Raw genomic sequence first — 6,973 nt, forward strand, 5'->3', positions numbered from 1 at the left:
AAGATTTGTATGGGATCTATACTCACAATGATAACTTCCCAGGAGTCCAACAACGAATATGAGTTATTATTCTTACCTGTAACTCCCAGTCGATTGGACATTGTCAGCTGGTTTTGACAATTTTCAAGACAGATTTAGCTCAACTATATTCTACGAATATTTTATGAATTATATGTGTACTCCTACATTCAGAATAATTTGTTTGGTGTTTCTTTTCTATTCAATTCTCACATTTATTTCAAATCATAATAATTTTGGTGGAGTTATACCTTAATCATTGATATACATTGTAACTGTTAAGTGTTTCATCAGAATTTGGAAATTTTCAAAGAGCATTTTAAAAAAAGTATTATTTAGATTATACTATTTATAGTGTAAATGCCTAGTTGTTGTTATTTTTATTATTATTATTATTGTGATAACTTCATCTTGAAGCCTCATATTCTTCTTAGGTAGTAATATATCTCTTATACTGTTTGTTTAGTATAAAGTCACTTTTAGTTTAAACCAGGAAGCTCATTTTTAAGCGAGATGTTACTCAATATATTTTATAGTTAATCTTTAACCTGTCGTTGCATGCGTTGTTCCAGCTCTAATGAACTCAGAAGGCATAGAGTTATATGCATGTAGATCAACCACGTTAACAAGTCACTATTCTTAGTTCAGCAAAATACTAGGAGTGTGGCCTTCAATTTCAAAATGGCGGAAACGTTGTCACCAAGCTCTAGAACACTACCGTTGTCTTTCTTTGATCCTATATAGAGCTTAAATAATTCCTGTCTAATTAACTTTTTTACCGAAGAAAGTATCAAGAGTAAACTGTCTGAATCAAATTAAAATGGATTGTTCTTACAGTTAGATAGGAAACAACACATAGAAACATTTATTTCTGTAACTTCTCCGTTTTCCCATTACACTTCATTTTCCTTATTAATACGTCTGACAGTGTTGTAAGCAAGCTAATGAAAGTTTACACAGCGTTTATGGAATGTGTCTGCCATTTAGAAATAAAAGTATCAAGTAATAATAAAATTTGTCATGGTCTATTCATTCATTGGTTATTTAGGGGGAGTACTCTCCTAGAAAAGTTATGAAAGACGGCGGGAAGAGACGGCGGGAGGGGTGGCCATCATGCAAGAAGAAATTGCCACCGCTTTTTCAGATAGCAACAAAAACAACAGCTTTTTCAGATAGTAACCTACTATCTCTTTTCAGACAGCATATGTATAATAGACACCAAAGGGATTTGACAAGCAAAAATCTCATCTCGATGACGTTGTTTGAATTGGTGAAATTACCAAGACCGAAATCATTTACTTATGAGTAGCAAATCAGAATCCGTCTTACAAGTTATGCAAGAGTCAATGCAATGCCCGAGGGACTCCACCTCGGGCGATACGGGACAAATGTGGGGGATTAGACCGTGTTTGCCATGAAACAATGCCCAAGGGGGTGGGGGCAATTGCCTCATATTGACCTCCCTAGTCATTTCCACGGACGTAAAAGAGTCACAGTGGTTGTGTGTCAGTCAGAATTTGTGAATGCCCCACCCATTGGGGTGGGGGAAATGTTGGGAGTTTTACTTGTTTTAGGTGGGGATTTTCCAGAATGTCTTGCCCCAGGGGTGGGGCATTTGACAAATTTTATAAAACTAATTTCCAAATCCCCTACTATGCCCCGAGGTTGGGGTGGGGGTTGACATTGACTCGTGCATTAACATTCGAGGATTGAAATTACAGAGAGATCGAACGTTTACCCCCAAACAATATTTAATACCGAAAAAATCGTTGTAATTCATTGCTGTCTCATATTCTCCGTTCAACGTACTAAAAGTTGCTTTGTCTAAATCTCAACCTACCTAGGTACCTGTGTTGACCAACACCGGTAATTAGTTCTCGTTGACATGATAACAATTTCAAAGAAAAATTGTTACTTTGTAACTCATGTCTCTGTCTGACCCTGTTTTGGAAGGTTCTTAACCTACATACAATTTGTTAATAGTATTACACATATACTCGTATTATTTTTCGTGTTTTCTGAAATTCTCCCCGCCGCTTGAAATTTCTTCTCCTGTGACCACAGCAAATCGACGTTTCTCTATTTTCTTCATGTTATAGGTTACTCGGCCAGTACGCTGGGCCACGTGTGTCGAACGTTGACCTAGTTCATACAAGTCAACACATAGTTATATATTTGTTACAGTGTAGCGAAAGATGAATAAACTTGGTGTGTTGCTTCCTGTCTATTCTTTCCCATACCAGTACAGTATCGCGGCATTTTCCCATACCAGTACAGTATCGCGGCATTCTCTTTCTTTTCTTACCGCTGACTATCATGGCTTATATTTCGCTGAAAGTTTAGTGTATGAGATTTATTTACTCACTCGTGATTGGCTGAAGTGCTCATTTTCACACGTCAGTCACACTGGTTACGCCTACCTTGGGTACAAACGACAATAACATACAGTAGGAGGAGGTAAATAAAGACATTGTACCAAGTTCACCACATCAAATTTTAATCAGGTTGGTCTCTGATTTTCTTCTGGTGATTTCATTGGATAATGATACCTTTCTGACCAACCATTTCTTTACATTTATTGGTATTAGATCTTTGCGAATCTGTATTTGGACCAGCTGGTAAATCTCACCTTCATTGGGAGATCCATGGAGGTCTCCTCTCTTATACCTCCATGTGTAACTGGGTCATGTTCAGAGTTGAACACCGCAATATCGAAAAACTTTGTGGCTGCCAAAATCTTAGTATAAATATTTCAAGTATTTCTAAAAGTGAGGTGACCATATTTCTTTCTCAGAATTTTTTTTTTTTTTGCTGTATGCCTGCCTAATCCAGGAAGCTGCAAAAGCTCTTGGAAACTGCAATTGTTGACATCAATCTTTGACATTTTTTCCAACTGAATGAACTCAAATGGTCAAACAAAAGACAATTACTTGAATAAAACCCTATTTAAACAATGAAAGTGAAACTTGAAAAAAATGACTTAGTACCCTTTAATGAATAAACCTAACAGTAAAATACTCTCTACCTTAAATTTCACTAGAAAAATACTTATTAGTGGAGAATAACAATAACATTTATTGCTGAAACTGTTATCAACAATTGTCAGAGACAAGAACGTCGGAACTATCAAATAAACAAATGATTGGGAGGGGGTTAAAATTCGACAAATATATTTTCCTATCAAAAAGAAAAAAAAATGTGAACTGTAAATTTTAACAAAATATTATTAGCTAACTTTAACATTTTAGTTCAATATTGATGAACAGGAAGTCGAAGTAAAAAAGGAAATCCAATGATCAAATCTAACCATACGTACAAATGGTTGTCTCAGAAGCAGACGACAACGGACCGTTTAGCGAGTGAATGGAAAGTACGCGCTCGAGACCTATTATCCATACTTTCAGTAAAATATCTCAAAATTGGAGTTGAAAATTTAGTAACATTTTGATAAATATGTTTAACTTATATAAATAGAATAATTTGAATGTTAAAATTTTGCTAAAATATGAACATTAAATCTTAAAACTTTTAGATTAAAATGTGTATTGTGATGACCGCTGAAAAAAAAGATCGATCGACAATTTTACACGAAACAGCCGTAAAAATCACACAAATGTGTTATTCGACCGAAAAATTGCATGAAATTGTGAGGAATTTAATAAGTAAATTAATTAATCCAAAATTATCGCCTAAATAGCTGATATTTAAAAGTTACGGCCTTTTTTTGGTCGAAAATTTCACAAAGGAGAACACTTCAGCACGCGACCAAAATATTTATTTTTTACGTTTTTAACACTAAAAACACGATATTCACTATTGAACGTAAATATCTTACAAATTAACAAAGAAATGAATCTTACAATTGTTATTTGATAAACAATTTCAGTCCGAAACATTTCAAAAAAGATGGCAAAATTATATTGATTCCACACCAAAGGATCTGTCGCGTGCAACGGCACTAAGTAGTGACAATCCTGGTTTAAAATAAATAAAAAAACTGTCGGAGAATCCCGGCAACAGACTTGAAAATTCGTCGACAGCGCCAGTAAATTCTTATACACTCTATAATACTTAGAATACCAATACTCAAAGGATATTCTTACCCATCCAAGTGCAGTTTATATCACTGGCTGTAAACGGAGCCGTGTGTACCAACGTGTTTTCCTGCAGTAATAAGTGAGTGCCAGGGTCTGCATCTGCCGGGCAAGTTCCCGTATGTAGCGTTATCATATTTACGTACTTCGGAACCATTCGGGAGACTTCAGTCGTCAACGATGACACGCAACCTCCTCGTTCGTCTACAAGTCCATAGAGGCTAACATAGTGGTATAGGGGAAGCAGGGGGAATCGAAGACAGCAAGCTCCTACGCATCGCACCGGAAGCTGTGGAGGTACGGTAGCGCTGCGTAGCTCGAGCTTGGGGGAAACAGCACGTGCATTGTCGATAATGAATGCAGCAGGTACAGGTGCAGTTGAAACTTCCAGCTGAGAGCACAGGGAGCCCAGGAATCGCAACTAAACATACATACATACATACATACATACATACATACATACATACATACATACATACATACACACACACACACACACACACACACACACACACACACACACATACATACATACATACATACATACATACATACATACATACATACATACATACATACATACATACACACACATACATTTGATTTTCGAAAAAATAATTGTTGCCTGCCAAGAGTAGGAAAAATCAATTTACTGACCAAATCAAGACAAAAAAAATGTTTCCAGGGTATGAGAGAGAAACAAATTGTACTGCAAGTGCATAGTCATATTCCCAGGTACACGTGTTTCTGGCGCGGCGCCGCCGCCTATGGTGGCTGGACGTAAACTTGTCAAAGGTTTATACTAACTGTTGCCAAATGCTGAAACAAACCAAAACACTACCAACAAATCAAATTAGAAAAGAACACTGGCCTGACTGAGTACGTCTTGAGTGAATCCTGTAATTTGTGATAATGATAAAATGATTTTAATTAAATCGTATGGCATGCAACAATATATACTTTGCGGATTATTTTGGTGTTAGTTTTCTGAATTCAAATTTCAATTGTGATCAGGAAAGGGTATTGATATCACCTAGATATATTAAAATAACACCTGATAGCACTCTTTTAGTCCTTAAATTTCAAAAATTTCTAATTTCATACCCACTCCCACACTGCTCTCTTGTATTTTTATTCAAAGTTATAAATATAACTAGTATTGTTTCCACCTCGACATGTTAAATAGCATAACAATGCATTCTTTTAGTTCTTCAATTTCAAAATTTCTAGGGGTACCCATCCCACACTGCTCCCTTGTGTATTTTGATTCAAATTATACCTCATATAATTACTACCTCGACATGTTAAAATAACACCAGTATTAAGCATTCTTTTAGTCCTCAGTTGAATTTCAAAAATCTTTAGGGGGAACCCCCTCCCGCACTCTCCCCCCGCTTGGCTCCCTCAAACTTACTATAGTATGTCCAACTTTTACTGCCTACCTTCCAATTTAACTAGCTAGCCCTGCATTCATTGTTACCTTTTACTTTTTAAATAAGGTACATTCATCATTTATGCCTCCTGTTATGAGAAATTTCAATTTCAAATATATATAAAAAAAATCTTTTTTTTTTTAAAAATGCTGTACCCCTACTTGCCAAAAAATATTGCTGTCTGGTAGCTCTTGGAAAAGCTGCATGGTGGTTGAAAAAATTGTTGCTTGCTCCAAATGATCCTCCAGCCCCAACCCCCCGAAATCAAATGGTTTACCCCTTATACGTACCTAGCTTTCATTATCTATATATGTATATACTATATATACGGACATGTATAACACAATGTCAAATGCGATTAATGTTTCCATATATACAGAAGCGCTGTTACGTGCATGTAGGATCACAGGGGCGTGTAATATTTCATAGATTGTTGTTTTCCAGGTCTACAGACTAAATATAACAACCTTTTGACTATATATTCCTACCTGTAAGGGGAAGAGAATAATAATATTTCTTCGTAGTATAGAGATTGATACATATGTAGCAGCAGGATTCGTACGATATTTTCCAAAGAAAACGGCATTCTAAGCAATAACACGTGCCCCTGTGTGCACAGGGAACCCAGGAACCGAAACAAAACTGTGTTTTTTGTAGTGATGGTATAGGAAAAAACCATATCTAGTATACCTCCATGAGTATCTGTTTATTTGCTGGTTTATTTAATTATTTTATTTGTTCCTATACTTGTTCATTCATTTATTTGTTTATTTGTTTATTTATTTATTTGTTTGTTTGTTTGTTTCGGTTCCTGGGTTCCCTGTGCTGTGTGTAGGATACATTGGGAGATGGTGTACGTGTGTGATTGTAATTTGAATCCGAGTCCGCCGCTGATATGATGGTCCTGTACCAACCAGCCCTTCCATGAAAAATTAGATGCATCAAATTGACAAAGCAATAACTACACAAACAAATAGAGTTGTTACTGATTAGTATACTTGACAACACATTGTAACCCAATCTGATTAAAATCCGATGTGGTGAAAGCGGCTAGATGTCCTTATTTACCTCTATTCATCGTGTTGTGACGTTTGTTTTATTCCGAGTGATCGCTGTGGGAAGGCGGCGATCACTCGGTACGAAAACAAACGTCACAAAACGATGGAAATAGAGGTAAATAAAGCATTTAGACGCTTTCACCACATCGGATTTTAATCCTGCTAATCTCGACTATATTCCACAAACTTGTCTCATGAGGGCGCACATCCAGTGACTAAACGCCGTTAGGGAAGAACCATTTGATTTCTGCACGAAGTGGGTATGGCAGCAAATTTTTTTTTCTGTTGTCAGTCCTGCATCAAATTATTTTTTCCATATGCAGAAGCAATGCAAATTTGTATTTCTCCATTACCAATTCTGTAATATGTG

The sequence above is a fragment of the Glandiceps talaboti genome, chromosome 3 (assembly GCF_964340395.1).
Source record: "Glandiceps talaboti chromosome 3, keGlaTala1.1, whole genome shotgun sequence".
NCBI classification, from domain to species: domain Eukaryota; kingdom Metazoa; phylum Hemichordata; class Enteropneusta; family Spengelidae; genus Glandiceps; species Glandiceps talaboti.